This window comes from Anser anser (genome assembly GCF_964211835.1).
Source record: "Anser anser genome assembly, chromosome: 3".
NCBI classification, from domain to species: Eukaryota; Metazoa; Chordata; class Aves; order Anseriformes; family Anatidae; genus Anser; species Anser anser.
This window is the reverse complement of record NC_139722.1, coordinates 106,192,418-106,208,650: the sequence shown is the minus strand read 5'-3', so window position 1 is coordinate 106,208,650 and position 16,233 is coordinate 106,192,418. Positions and strand designations below refer to the sequence as shown.

At 39.4% G+C, this 16,233-nt stretch overlaps 1 protein-coding gene across 8 annotated transcripts in view; it reads left to right on the top strand.

Moving 5' to 3' along the window:
* Positions 1-15,765, top strand: part of LOC310897756 (uncharacterized protein) — a 71,229-nt gene extending 55,464 nt beyond the window's left edge. For all 8 annotated transcript variants that reach the window (XR_014582554.1, XR_014582555.1, XR_014582556.1 and 5 more), the window contains 2 exons: positions 13,127-13,224; positions 14,770-15,765. The gene's annotated coding sequence lies outside the window, so the exon portion shown is untranslated. The remainder of the gene's footprint in view (positions 1-13,126; positions 13,225-14,769) is intronic.
* The last annotated feature ends 468 nt before the right edge of the window (positions 15,766-16,233 follow it).

Genomic DNA, 16,233 nt, shown 5'->3' with positions numbered 1-16,233 from the left:
GGCAGTGCACAGGTTGCTGCATCCAGAGAAGCTGTGGATGCCCCATCCCTCCAGGTGCTCAAGGCCAGGTTGTGTGAGGCTTTGAGCTACCTGGTCTGGTGGGAGGTGTCCCTGCCCATGGCAGTTGGAATTGTTGTCCATACGTGCTTTGGGACTACAAAATTATGATTCTATTCACCTAATACTTGTTCTACCAAAATAAGAAAATGCCTTAAAGATGGAGGGGCAAGCCCTGAATGCAGAGTCAGGTTGGATTACCTACTGAAGCCAGAGGCTCCAGCCTGCTAACACAAAAAGTGATTGAGTTGCATTTGCTGTCAAAAGCACAGGCTATTCCTTCAGGGCCTGGCTTTACTGGCAGCGGTCCTCCACTTTTGATGGGCTGGTCTTGACCCTGTAAAACATCTGCAAGATTATATATGTGGCAAAAGAGCGTGTATCCAATACCACAGAGACCTTATGCCAAAAAAGACCTATTCTGTGAATGTTACCAGAACAAGGTAAGAGGAACATGACAAGTGGCTCAGTCTGGGCAGTCATGAGTAGGCAGAAACACTGGAAATGGCCAAGTAGGCAGGCCTTTTGTGAGGACAGGCAGCTTCAGACTTTGATGGTAACTCAGCAGGGATTTTCTAAGTTGCCATTTGAATTTAGGAGTTTCAATCAGTTCCCTTGGAACTTCTAGCCTTCATCTTCAAACGATGATTGTAATATTCCTTCTGCCATGGCTGTAGCATGGTCTGGGCATGTACTAGCCCAGGGCATCACCAACATGTTGGAATTTTAAATTGCTCATATAAATTTAGTAACAGTTGTTGCAGGGTCTCAAGGATGTGGTATTTATAGTTAGCTTAAATGACCCACATTTAAAGTGAGTGAGATTGAGCTATTCACACACTAATGAGAAGAAATTGCCTCAGCCAATCAAGGTGTGCTAGCTATTGTGCATGTTTTATAAATAAGATTAATGAATCACTTTGCAGTAAATGCTTCAGCAAGGAGGAATTTATTTTGCTATGCTGATTGTCACATGTGTCTCAAAACACCAACTGTGCAAAACTGGATTTCCCTGTTGTGCACAAGATGGCTGGCCTCTGTGCTTTTATTAATGTCATTGTTCCAATTTCTTTGCTGCAGCCGATCGTTTTGAACTTTGCATTTAATGTTGCATTATAAATGGTGGTGTTGGTTAAAAATTATTGTGGAATTTAATCCTCTCCATTAGTGAAAGGACAAAAGTCTTTCTCTAACTTAAGCTGTCCAACCCTACTTTCCCACTGTCGTGAATAAGTCTGACATTGTTTCTTTACGCACACAATTACCTTTTAATTATAATGAAATGATGAATTGCTGTTCAAGTCCTTAATTTACTCGACAGTCCCTGTGATTTTAATGGCACTTTCAAAAATTTTGACATTGTTCCTAACAGGTGTGTTAATGTAAGTGTGAGAAAATATTGTTGACTATGGACCAACATCCACAGCAGGTATAAAATAGCCTTGCAACACTGGAATGCATAAGTGGCACTGAAGTTCTGCGTCAATTTGTCCATTATTCATTCTGTTATTCTGGTTGTGATATTGGATGCAATTGTCCTTACATTTTTCATGCTTTTTACACTATTATAGCCCTGACGTCAGTGGAATTACTCAGAATTCACAGCGGGGTTAATAAGAGAATTGCATCTAAAAATACCATGATGGGATTTTCTTTCCAATGACAAATTTAAGACAACTTCCTCCCCCCCCCCCCCCCCCCCGACTTTGGTATGCAGATGTATTTGACAAGAAGTGCAATGTAGGTTTGAGTAGTTTGTTTCCCTGTAAAACTATATTCATAAATCTGTTTCTATGCTTCATGCTTTGTTAAATGTGCTTCTGATTTCAGCTGAAACTATTAACAGTTGCTATATGCATAACTTCTCCCATACCATCGGGCTCTCATTTACAGTGAGAACAGACAGTGTTGTCCTCAGCAAAATTCTAAAATGAGGATATCAGTCCCTTTGTCTGGGGTGTATGCACATTTCCAAAGTGGTCCATGAAAAATCAAAAATAGCCGTGTGTGCCTTTGAAGCCTGCAAAGCCGCCCACGGTGCAAGAGCAGCCTCTTTGTTGCCCGTGCTGAAAAACTCAGAAGTAGCAGTTTGGATTCTTTACTGAAAGTTAGTATGCACTCAGCTTCATCCTCCCCTCCCATGCTCAGCCTCGTGGCAGCAGTAAAAAATGATTAGTTTGTGCTCTGTTATATTTAGGTGACAGTCTCGGACAATAAGCAGGGTGTTACTGAGTTTAGGGGCTTTCACCAAACGTGATGAATAGCCTGCAGGTGTCCCTGAAGATGGTGCATAGACAACTTCATTCTGCAGAATGCTTAGACTGAAACCCAAATGTAAGAGTGTACCTGGCCCTGCTCGTTGTACCTGTGTAACATACAGCTGTGGAGCAATACTGTTAGCCATTATGGGAAACATGACATTTGTAGATGCAGCATGGACTTAGGGACGTCTGTGCAGCTTGATGCATGCCCTCCATAACCTCAGCATGGTCCTCTCCAAAGCAAAGGGGTTCCAGATTTCAGGATCTGATAAGCATTTTTGTATGTGAAATTTCACTTACAGTGCATAGTATTTATACCGTGTTGCCCTGCTTTATTGAAGAGTTTTACAGACTTGAGTATTGTACCCCCAAGTTGTTGCAAACTACTGTGCATAGTCTAGTAGACTTCCCTTGCTTAGCAAGCCTCAGTCCAAACCCTTTACAGTGCCAGCATGGTATCAGCTGAAAATATTTCACAGAAATGCAATATACTTAATGTAATGTTCTGACAGCCTTATTGTAGGAAAAATTTCAGACCAAAAGGTTTTTGCTTGTCAGTGTATTTGTATTTTATCCTGACAGCTACCTGGTGGTGGAGGGGAGCTTTCAGAATATAAAGGTAATGTTAGAAATCATATTGAAACATTGATTATTTTGCATCATCTTTTTGAACTGATTCAAAACACTGAATATGGAGATAGCTGATCTCCAGTGATGTAAAACAGACTAAGGAATGAGAAGTATGGATTTATTAAAGAGACTTGAATTAAGTTCCCACTAGTATTTTTACCTGACTGGTCTCTACATACTGCTTCCATGCTATGGTGTGAGAGGACCTGCATCCCCAGATCACCATCATGAATTTTTACTCCAACGCTTCCACCTCACACAATAATAATAGGTAGATGGAGATAAAAATGTTGTTTTTTTTTTTCTTGTAAAATAAGAAATATGTATTTTTTGTTCTATCTGCAACTACATCTAGAAAGTATCCTGGCCAAAATTAATCTTGCATTTGTTAATAAGGTACTGCTGGAAGCTGCTGGTTAATACAATGATGAAAGCAGCGTAAGAACTAAGATACTAAATGAAAAGTTTATATATTACTATTGCATGGGAAATCTGAGGTTTTACTCTGTTACTATAGATTTTTTAAGTGAAGGCTTGGCAACTGTGACTTTTTTATTTGCATAGAAATATAGATGCATAACATGAACAAATATGCCAGATTTGTAATTCTGCTAAGTCTTCTGGTCCTTGTGTTCTTGCTGGAGATTGATTATCAAGTGGGGGGAAAAAATCAGAATGAATTGGTCATCCTTTTTCTTCCTTCTTTGAATAATTTTATTTAAGAATAGTTATTTTTATTTTTTTCTATCAGTCTCACAGCTGTAGCTGTCAGGCTTCTTTCTCTTAGTCTCTGTGGCTTGGTGTCCCATTTCCTATATGTTTTTTTAGCTGCTGGGTAGATGGCTGTTATGGCACATCCAACCTTTGTTATAAATAATTTATTCTGAAGGTTCAGTATGTTATAACGTGCGTGAAACATCTTGCATTTATATTTAATGCTCCTGCTTTGCTGAGAGCTCTCTCCAGCCAAAGCTGCCATCAGAGAACCGGCAGTCTTCAAGCGGAAGAGAGAGAATTTTTAGACCATATCATTCTATTTTTCTAGCTATAAATGATACACTTCTGGTGAAGAGTGAAGCAAACAGTTATTTACCCATTTTGAAGAACCTGGTTTAGATGATGTGAAAATGGCTGTTTGCACTGGGTGTGAAGTGTCTCTAAGCAACTTCAGTGCCCAAAAGCATGCAATTCGAGTGCTGATCCCTTCTGGGAAAGAAACTGGTGAATGGGCAGTTGGGTGACTGATAGGTACAAGAGGTAAAACTGTAAAAAAAATAAAATAAAATCTAGCTAGGGAAGCAGTAGCCAGGAGATGTTTGATACTAGAGCACATCCTGAGGGTAAATCCAGTCCATGCAATGGAGGATGAGAAAGTTCAGTTCCTATGTGGAAAGCTTAGGTGATCTCTGCAGAGAGGACAGTCATAGTGATCGGCACAGTCAAATGACAGTTTGCTCCCTTCTTTCCTTCGTGGTTCCCTCAAAAACTTGAGCCAGCACTATGGGCTGTTAGGAGCTAAGATTTATAAATGTGCAGGAATTATATCCTAGGCTGGCATTACATAATGGAGACAAGTGGTGGTGGGAGGCTGTTCTATTTCTCAGGGATGGTTTGGCAGGTTTTTTTAGTAGATCTTAGAAGTCTGGTTGATGTACCATCCTTGAAATTACACTGATTTAGTACAAAAAATGTACTATGGTTAAAAAAACAAACAGGCAAACTTGCCTTCTGATATTTATTAGGTAAATTGAATTAAAATCTACGTTGTCAACAGATAACACAACAAATGGAGATCTAGCAGTGCAAGAGATGTGGTTTCTAGTAGCTTTCCCTAAAAAGTGGAGCCTGATGCTATTCAGTGTTTCTATTGGCATGCTAGACAGTGATTTAATCTTGTGATCTGCAGACTATCAGAAAAGAGGACTGGTAATAGAGCAAGTTATGTCCAAGAAAGATTGGAAGAGGATGTGAAACTTCTGGAGAGAAATCAGTGGAAGGATACAATGATAGAAGGAAAAGTTCCATACATACTAGTTTAGCATGTAGAGAGATTTAACTATTTCTTACTCGAAGTGATTTATGAAATATGAGACAGAAACTGGAACTGAACCACTAGCTAAATAAGAGGGTTTATCACAGGCTTTTTGCTTGCACATGTCTGTTCAGTGAAAATATTCACAGAAGAATTCACTGGTGTAAGTCAGTCCTGAAACCTGGGAAGTGGTACAATAGCAACTGCTACGAGGTATATTGCAGTTCAGTAGCTGGAAGATGAAGTTGAATAATTCAATTTCTGAATAAAAGGGAGATATCCAGCCACAAGGATGGAGAAAGAACAAAAAAGAAAGTCCTTAGAAGTGGGATAATTAAAAGCTGAGGTAGTTTACCTGATGAGTGAGCACTAGGAATCTTTCAGAATCATTACGCAGTATATTTCAGTCTGTGCTGTCTCTGTGGATGAATAATAAAACATTTTTTTCTCCTTCATTCTTGGTGTATTCATAACATTTTAGTTTTGAATTCAAGTCTTTAGTAAATTCAGTTAGCTACTGAATCCTGTGCTTCAGTCAATTGCCTGAAGGCCTTAAAGTTTCTTAATACTTTGTTTCATCCCTCCTTAAACCACAAAGGGAGAGATGCAATCAGAGCCAAAAGGAGACCAGAACTGAAGTCTGGACAGTTATGTATGGATGCTGTTCTCAGTCCATTCTTCGCTTCATCGTTCTTAGCTACCTGTCTGGCACTTGTGAATGCTCGGGGTCAAATTCCAATCTGTTTTAATTAAGAGTTTTTGGTTCAGTGAATGGACTGCGCTGTCCAGGAGATCAGACTGTATAATGGAATGGTCTTTTCCATTCTTAGCATTAACTAAAGCAAGTATAGTCCCTACCAAAGATAGCTGTGCTCATGCTGTACTAACACACTTCATGAAAATGTCTATGCTTACAAACAACTTGGGCAAAATTAACAGGAGAAGAATGTTTAAAAATATGGAATTATGTTGTTGTTATTGTTTCTAGGAGATCAATCTTTGATTCTTGTGTTTTCTTCCCAGGGATGGGTGACAATAAGCATATTAGCACTGTCTGTAGCCTTCTCTGCAGTACATTAATGCTACAAAATATGCTGATTCCCATACATAACACTTTTATTTACCATCTGCATGTTTCTCTGGAAGTGAATCAGTACTTTCTAAATATTCCATATGACTGATTCACTACTTGAGGAAAAAAAATTCTATATCTGCCCCATTTGTAGAAGTTAATACAAGCAGCAAATGCCACTAGCAGTGTAAGTCTAAAATGAGCTATCCTGCTAGGCCTTTTCTTTCTTTGTATTTGCTATGTTTTACTTGTCCCTGGCAGGTTACAAATGAGTGTAAGAAACATGATTTTTTCAGGGAAAATGAGCCACAGAATGTCTGAGGTTGGAAGGGACCTCTGAGGATCATCTAGTCCAACCCCCTGCCAAGCAGGATCACCTAGAGCACATTGCACAGGATGGCATCCACGCAGGTTTTGAATATCTGCAGAGAAGGAGACTCCACAATTTCTCTGGGCAACCTGTTCCAGTGCTCTGTCACCCTCACAGTAAAGAACCTCCTTTTAGGAGACAATCAGTATTCTACATACACATCTGCATGGCAGGTGTTTGAAGTGCAGAAGCTGTGTAGGCATCACTTCTCTTCCTCACTGTGCATGAAGAGAGTTTTTGGGGTAATCTGTGTATCAGGTATGAAAGCCCTCCTGAGAGAACTTCAATGAGAGAATTCTCACTGAAAGCCCATGAGAGAATTCTAAGTTCTAGAGGAATCTGTGGAGAAAGTTGTGGATAAATTGGCAGAATTTACATGCAGGGGAAAATGGCTTAGCCAGCTGCACCATTCACAGCTGCACTGTTCTTCTTATAACATCCACCTGGTCCTTAAAGTTTATTGCCCATTGCTCTGCATTGAGTTGTAATTGCTGGGTTAATGTAGCTTTGATACAGGAACTCCTGCATTCTTCCTACAAAGACAGGTGGTGTTTTTGCTTCCGCTGCTGTTTTCTGAAGGGGCGATATATGTACGTACTGATTAACTTTTATCGGTCCTTTGCACAGTTTATATATCACCTCATATTCCTGTATAGGGTTGTATAAGCTCAGCAGCACAGTGAGGAGCAAAGCTCAGACTGGTACTAGACCAAGTGCTAGCTTAAGCATGCTCCTGAGGTCAATCCCAGGTGTGTTGCCATATACCACATGGATGAAGGTATTTTGGCTGTTACCTCCTGCCTTGGAAGACTGCAGGCAGCAGTCTGGTGGAACACACAGCCTGTACCCTTAGCTCCTCATGGCAGGCACCTGGCTCTGCAGGTGCTCTACAGCAAACACACCAGCCTTTGCTCAGAACAGCACACCATGCTCTAGCCCTCAGTTCACAGCCATGAGAGATGTATCATGACTTCACAAATGGAGGTGCAGAACAGCCTCATAGTGTCCAACACTGCCAGGCTAGAATGGACAGAAACCTCAGCACATTGTTATATACAGATAACTTTTCCCTCTTCTAGTCTCCTTGGTGCCTCCCTGGTGGAAGTGGCACTTGCTGCTTTTGTAGGCAACAGAGTTTAGCTATTGTAATATCCCTCATGTGATATAAATATTAAACCTTGGACTCCTCTGCGTCTCTGCATACCACTGTTGATCTTTTCTGCCCTGTACTGCTTCTATTATTTGAACTGGTGCACCTTGTTCCTCCTCTCAGCCCTATTCAAGACCACCCATCTCTTTCTGAAACTGCTCTCCTCGAAGAGTCTGAAGTTCCTTCTAACCTGGGGAGAGATAAGTGGGAAGGGAGAAAACTTCTATTTCGGAAGAGTCGATACTGCAGCAGCAGGAACTTTCATCTGTTATACAGGAGACTCAGATTTGAACCTCTGATTGCAAGGGCCTTGTTCAGGATTTTCCCATTTCTGCTGAGTATCTTAATGATTGGGGAGCTTGATGCAGTGTTTCTGGATTGCCATTCCCTCACCACTACCCCCAGCCTGGTTTAATTTAGCTTTGGAACAAAAATTCTCAAAACTCCAGATGATTCATGGGCACTTGTAGACAGTTGGAAGTGTTGGATGATTTAGCAGTGCTATAACTTGCTATTATACCCATGATCATCTGTGTGTAACATGCAACACCTGGAACGAAGTGGAGTGACCTGAAGGGGCAGAGAGCTTAAGGAAGATGAGAGCAATAAAAAAGTAATTTATGCCTGGGAGCTCTGCCCTTTGGCTGTGCCAATGCATCCCCAGTCACTTAGTTAAAGCAGGTGGTGCGTGATATCGTGCTTGAGGCTGTTGATGGTGATGGGGATCCTGCACAGAGAGCATTTAACTTGTCAGTCTCAATTGCATCGTCCCCTGGAGCGTGAGGATGGCCACAAAGGGGACCATACACCTGACCCCGCCAGCCAAGCCTCCTGGTGCTGGAAGCCGTGAGACAATGAGGCAGCAGCAAGAACTACCTGCCCTTTGTCTCTGTTACAGCTGTCAGGTTTTATGAGTAAGGAAGGAATGAGAACACGTTTTATTTAAATAGAGCATTATATGGCTTTGTGTATGCTTGCACATATGTGGAGAGGGCAGGCATCTTGGGCTTTTATTACAGGGAACATGGTCATCTCTGATTAAAATAACTGCATGTGTGCCAACAAGCTTAGCAAATTAAGTAAAACAGAAGCAAGTCTGTAGAAGACTCACTGCTTGTATTAAAAAAAAAAAAAAAGCGTAGCCCTTAGGCAGCCCATCTCATACACGTGTCTCTGAAGCATAAGAGAGGTAAAGCAATTCCCATCTTGCCCTGGTTCATTGCATTAGGGGACCTTGAGAAGAGGAAATGGCATCTAGAAATGTGGAGCTCTCCAAAAGACAGACTTTCCCATTAATGTCAATGAAATGATTTCCAGTTTCGTAATAAATCCCTTTGCATAATTCTTCCACTATTTATACATCTCATAAAGATTCAGCCTACATGGAACAAAAGGCAAAAGGGGAGGGTGGAGGAAACACTGGGGGGAGAAGAGAATTAATATGATTACACGTGGGCTGGGGAACTGACATTGAGTGTACCCTGTCCTAGAAAAGAAATGGTTGAAGCCGCATCATATTTATTTCAGTAGTGCGGATGAGAGATGGTGTTTTGTATTACATTTCTAGACTTCATATCACGTTTTCTCCCTCTGCTGGCAACTGGATACAATGAAGTTGTAACTAGTGGAAAACAACAAAACTCTCAAGACTGAAGCATTTAGGAATGTGAAAACGGTGGCATGTGCTGAAAAATTAGGTCATAACATACTTTAGTCCAATTAGCTCTGGAAATGGCTGACGAACATCCTTTGTACAGATCAGAATAATTCTTACAGAGGCTTTAATGTACGGCTGAATGCAGCCCTCTTTTCTTTAGAGAGACACCAGAAATCCTTGCTTGTTAATATTAGAGTAAATAAAGCCTACAGAATCAAACCTTGGAGTTAGTTACAATTTTCTGAAAGAACAACTTCAGGTTTTTAATTTTAGAAACAGTATCTCTGCTTTAAATTACAATGACACTCTGTTCTAATGGAGGTTACTAATTTCTGGAGTTTTCCCCTTGTTTTTTTTTACTCTTTTGAAAATATTTTTATACTTTATAGACTTAGGGGGGGAAAAACCTGGCTAAAGAAAGAAGATTCTGCCCTATGTGTATTTTTAAAACAAACTAACAAAAACGCAATTAAAAAAGGAGGATTAATTTTGCTCCAAAGAAATTCTGTAAAACGATGTGTTTATAAACAGCTTTATGTAAGCTTACCAGCAGTAAGTATTTATTAATAATACAGCCCTATAGGAAAACTAAATGCTACAGATATGCGAGGAAACATTTTCTTATGAAAAATATAATCTTGACTAAAACACAGGTAAAGCTTTCTGCTCTGTGGGACTGGGATATCAACCCAGCAAATAATGTTATTCTAATGACTAAAAAACATGAACTATAAATCTTAGAAATATATATCGACTTGGAATGATTATATATTCCCTGTAGTGAGTCAGAATTGGTACTATTGAATTAATAACATTAAGCCTCTTAACTGTTCTTTGAGATTTTGTAGTAAATATTACTGCCATTTTATGGTTGAATAAACTGAGGCAGAAAGAAATTTGTTCAACAGTATAAGAGTACTGTTTTCTAATCCTCCTTTTATTCATATACATTTTATTAAAAGCAGGTAGAGATTTATTTTTTTCTTCTTCCAAAGGGATATATTTACAACAATAGCTGATGAAGCTTAGAGAAGTAAACTGTATTTAGTGGGAATTTAGCTGGGAGAAAATGCTGGCAGATGTGAAGGAATATTCAAGTTAAACAAAGACATCTGTGAGGAGTGGCAGTGCTGGGAGACCAATTCTGTAGTCAGCAATAAAGAGATGAGAGCTGCCATGGCAAGCACGAGTGGGGCTGGGATGTCAGGGGAACTCTTCAGCAGTGTCATAGCTCAGTTTAAAGTGTCAGTTAGAAGCACAAAGTGCATAAATAGGGAAGGGTTTAAATTCTTGCACTAGTAGTAATGCTTGGAATAGAAACATCCTGGATTTTTCAGACCCTCTTGCCACTGTCTGGTTGCCTGCCCAAGCCAGAAATGGCTCAGTCAATGGGAGATGCTTCTTCCACACAAGCTGGTTTCTTTGTCAGTTGCAATTCTCCTGTAAAGATTAGGAGAGAGGTACTCTTTTGTCCTGGAGCAACACAATATCTTTTATTAATTTCTTAACTATGTTCTGTGGTGGCCACCAGTGCAGTGGTCCAGCTTCTTGATTTTTATTAACTGCACTCAAAAGCGAGTGTCTGGTTTTGTTTTGCTGAACTATACATAAAACCATGCTTGCAGTAATGTATGGGAAAGATTTGCACAGAGATTTAACACCTTTGCGTTGTCATGGCTGTACATAACAATAATGAATACCCTTCCCTGTTTCTGTCTCCAGCTGTGGCCACAACTTGCCCAAAATAGCACAGTTTGGCAAGTTCATAGTGCCATATTCCCCAATCTTAGGGCTGAAGTGTCTATCTATTTTGACATGCTTTTTCTCTAGCTTAGGTGGAAAGACCATGAAAAAAATTGCCTCTTCTTTTCTCCCAGTGCTCATTCCCTATGATTGCACACAAAGCCACCACATGTGATGTGGAAGGTTCTTCTTTCCCCTCTGAAGATCCCAGATTAGTCTTTCTGCTGCCCAAATACATTAACATTCATGACTTTAGTCTTCAGCCTCTTCGTTACAGTGCCCTGAGGATACATTGGTAAAAAATGTTATATAATGAGAAATAGATGCACAGTCTTGTTCATTAAAACCATTCATTACTGTTCTCTTTGAGAAACATGTATGAAAACTGTTGATAATATGACAGACAGGGAACTTCAGGAGGTGGTATCCAGAATGGATGTACTACAAAAGATGGTGGGATATTGTTATGAGATGATTTATGAATCCTACCCGTTGAAGAGTAAGGCGGTGCCTAAGAAAAGCCTGGAGAGTTCTGGACACGTTTCCATAAAGCTTAGGGGTAGGGTACCTAGCAGAGTGTTTTGGAAAGAGGTGGCTGGGTATGGTCTGAATTGGCTGCTTCACAAAACCATAATCTGAGCCTGTGCTAGTAGATCACTTCTGTTTTCTGAAAGGATTTGTTCTTTAATAGGTGCTAACATACTTTTAACATCAGAGATATTCTTTTCTGTTGGTAATACTTGATTACAATATATACACAACTTATTTGTGAATCACCACCATTTCTGTAGCAGGTATTGTTGATCCTCTCTGTAGAGGAGGCAGATGTTTTAGCTCTATTTTACATATATATAAACAAAGGACCCCAAACAGCTTTGAAATACACAAAATATATTTGTGGATCTCAGTGTGAATTTGTAACTCCGACTTTTCCTTTGGATAAGGATCTTAGCAGCTTTAGATGATATCTCTATTGACTTTAGAGATGTTCACCTTTCACAGTGGAAGACAAAGCCTGGTAATTAACAGAGCCAGATCCTGAGCTCAGAAAACAGAACAGAGAAGGTCTGAATGCTGACCTCAATATTACATATCTGAAGTTGAGTGTCTCCTGGATCATCTGTTCACCTGTTATTGTCTGATTTACTTCTGTAGTCCTTGTGGAGTTAAGTTGCAACAGCCTGGTTTCTTTTCCATCTTTATCATGCTGCACACGGAAATGGGTTTTGAATAGACTCTGAAGGTTGTCTCTGAACTGAGTTCAGCTATTAGTAACAGTTATTAATGCTATTCCCACATACTATTATGTTAACTGCACTGATTTCCTTTGGGTTTTTAAAAAGTATATGCTGAAACTGGTAAGGGTGAAATGGTGTTTTCATTAGTGTGTTGAAGTGATGGAATCAGTCCTGTTGGATGCTAAAGGCCTTCAGCTTCCATAGACCTCTGTGACATTTCAGCTCAGTGGTTTTTAATCATAGGTCTTTAGGAAGTATCTATTTTTCTTTCTGTTAGGTTTCAATAGTAACATGGATTTTCTTAGGGGTCGTCTTTTTTTTTTTTTTTTTTTGTCCACCTCTTTCCAAGGAGCTGGGTTGAGGACATGTTGAGATCTATTTTCTCATAAGAATAGTTCCCTCATTCTATGCCCTGTGGTCAAATGTAATGTCACACATTGGCAAGTTGATTGTAAGGATTTCCTTTGCAAAAAGTATGTCAGCAAGCCTGATGTCCTGCAGCATCCTGTAATTTGGAGAGTGTGTAAATGATAACGGATAGAAGTGCAGTTAAACATGAAGTAACAGGGATTCAATAAATCAAATATGAAAGAGATTGAAGCAAATTCCAAGGTAGTTCCTGTATGGATTTTAGGCAACTTGACAAAGATAACTTGCAAAAGAACTGCTTGTCTGATTAAAAAAGACCTTTCTCTTCCCTGTGCCTGTTTTTGAGAAGCAGATAAATGTGGTAAGTAACATTTTGATAGCAGAGTCAAGAGGAAAATATAGTCATACCTCCTAGGATATGTGTGTCTATATAGTGTCTGTGTGACTGTATAGTCAGTATGTATATACCATTAAAAATATATATATGTGCATATTGTTGCCAAGTTCCTAACAGTGCACCTTATTCTTTATTTTTCTACATGGATAGTGTCATTCTCCTTCCCTAAATGTTAATCTCACTGGAGCAAAGGCCAAATAATCAGCATAAAATCTCAGTGAATGAAAGATCTGTTTGAGGTAGAACAGGTAAGTCTAGATTTTTTCTTTTCTCCTAATAGAGTAAATAAATATTGAAATACTTATGTATTCATACTGAGAGTGCATACCAGTCTTGCACTCAAACCTTACACGCACATGCTCAAATAGATGTTTGTGCTAATTAGACAACTGCCTAATTTTTATAGGCAAAACCATTTTTAGTTGTGCATTACGTGTGTCTGCTCCTATAAGTACTCTCCCCCTTCCAGGCACTTGAAAAATGGGCCACTAATTCACAGACACGTTTTCAGCCTAGCTTGCTATTGCTAGTTATAGCGAATGTAGTAGTTGAAAGGGCAAAAAAAGTTGGAGGAAGGGCTCAAAATTAGGGTTAAATGTTGATCTCATTTTTTTCTACTTGCATTGCCGTATATTAATGGTATTCTCTTACGAATTACAGTGCAATGTATGTTCATGCTGACCCAGCTATTCATCTATTGTGTGTGCCTGACAGCCCAGTCCTAATAGCTTTTTGCACTATTAACATGTCACAGTATGGAAAGATACATTAATGTGGTTTTGACGTTTCAACTGTGTGGTGCTATTGAGCATGTTGGATGTTGTAGCTGGTTGGTTTCGTGTAAATAAAAAGTATATATAACCTAAGGAAACAGGAAAAAAAAGTCACCTCGCAAGGAACCCTTACTTGCAAAGTAGAACTGTTGCCCTTCTCTATCCTGTGCCAGATGGCTGACATCTTTATAGGAAAGAGATTGTTTCATGTTTTAGGGTGCAGTATGCACTGTGGCCGTATTCATGCATGTGGGAAGATGTCTCTCAACTGACCTTACCAAAACAAAAAAAAAAAAAAGGCGAAAAGGTACAATGAGAGAGAGAGGTAGAAAGAGGATATAGGAAGGATGGGAGAGAAACAGCATGAGACTGTTCAAGTATCTCCTGTATGAACAAAATGAAATGTGACATTATTGATCACAGCATGCATTTGCTTCAGCCATGAGGGGCTGCACTCGTATTTTAACTCTGTTCCTTATCATAGAAGCACAGAATGGCTTGTATTGGAAGAGACCTCAAAGACATCTAGTTCCAACCCCCCTGCAATAGGCAGGGATGCCACCGCCTAGATCAGATTGCTCAGGGCCTCATCTAACCTGATTTACTTTTAGTTTCCTTTTTTTCCTTTCTCCTTCCAGCTTTAGCCTGGCATAGTTTTACTCATGGTACATACTCTGCTATCCAAACGTACAATGTTATCAGTCCAAATTTGGTGCCTTCCTTCTAGGACTCCTGTCAGGTACATTTTGCTTGTACGTCATGGTTGCCCAACTCAGGATGGCACTTCAGCATATGTGCAATGACATACAGGGAATACCACATTTCTTCAATATTGGATATACTTATTTTATTAGGAGTCATGGATATTTGAGAAATTGAGATAATATACTACAAAGCATGTATTATTCAGCCAATATTTCTGCTTTTCATGTTTGTGCCTTTTCAGAGATCCATAAAATATGTCCAAAATTATCAGTGAATCAATGTTATTGATTCAAATTCTTCAACTTATTTTTGCAGAAATTTCTAAGCAACACTGAAGCTTTATTGAGGAAATTTCTACCAGAAATAAACTGTGGTTTGCACGCTGCTTGTGATCATTTACTGAAAGTTTGTATTGCAGCAGGTGGCAAAACACAGCATGTGATATGGTTCTCATCTTCTCTCAGAATGGATTATGAGTAGCCAGCAAATGTGAAAGTTTAGATTTGAAGATAAAAGCTATAATCTGAAATTCATAGGTGTAAGTTAGGTAAAGGATTACTTATGTTTGGTAATATGAGTATTAACATAATGGTTCTTCTAAGTATTTTTTCTAAGCAATTGCACAATGAAAGTTTAAGTAATAAGACGAGCATGAGTAAGTGCAATGAGTTGGTCTACTAAGCTAAACCGCATCTCAATCAGAGTCCTACAAGTAAATGAAAAGAAAGGAGAAATTGGTTTTCTCAGACATAAAGTGGAAAGAAAGGAAAATGTAAGAATCATATGATTTTTCTGGAATATATGTATACTCACACTTTTTTTATAGAAGTTGTTTTTAAAGGAAATATAGGGCAATTTGGGTTGTTCTGCCTCTCCAAAGTACTATTGTGAAAAGTAACTTAGGCTTTGCACTGGATTTATGCTGTGTTAGATTCAGCAATTTTATGCAGTAATAACAACTTTCCCTGTCATTGTATTTCAGTAGTATGCTACACATCCAAGCATTATATTACTTGTTCTATTACTTATGTTACTTGTTCTGTCAATCCACTAAGCCAGTTGTTCAAAGATAAACTTCTTTCAAAAGAAATCTGGATAATCTTGTCTGTTTGGCATCTATGAGAAGTGAGTAAATGCTATGTTCAAATTAGAAGCAATTACATTCTCTATTTCTGTCTTTACCCTTGATTATAGTCATTGCCAGTCCTGGGATTTCAAATATTTTTTTAGACTGCCTCCACATTAGTGTTTCCACTGTCTCTGTAATTTGGCCTTTTCACAAGTTACATAGAACAAATAAATTCTGCCTTGCTGCGCAAAGGACATTCCAGTTGCAAGCGTAAATGAGATCTTGTTCTGGGTAAAGGGTTGCTCCTGGTTGTTAGGACCTCTCCACCAGTAGAAGACAGCAGCAATGGGGAAGGACACCCATAGGCAAAGCTAGGAGCTTGCTAGTTCCCACTGCCTGTTACTGCCCATGCCATTGGTGAAATGACAAACATTACAGAACTGAAGGGGGGGGGGGGGGGGGGGGGCGGGAAGAAACGAATTCATGAGAAGGTGTTTTAATCCACAGTGGTGCCCTTAATGAACAGAAAAAACTGAGATCAAACAAGCAGACAAGGGTGCTGTGTCCTCACACCCTCCAGACAGTTAAATGGTTTCAGTCAAAGCAAGAAAATGGCCCATGTTTTGTGATTTGTCGTAGTTTTTATCATTACTGCAAATAAGATATCCACCTGCAAGCATGGGTTTTGAATTGCTCTGTGGAGGCTAGTG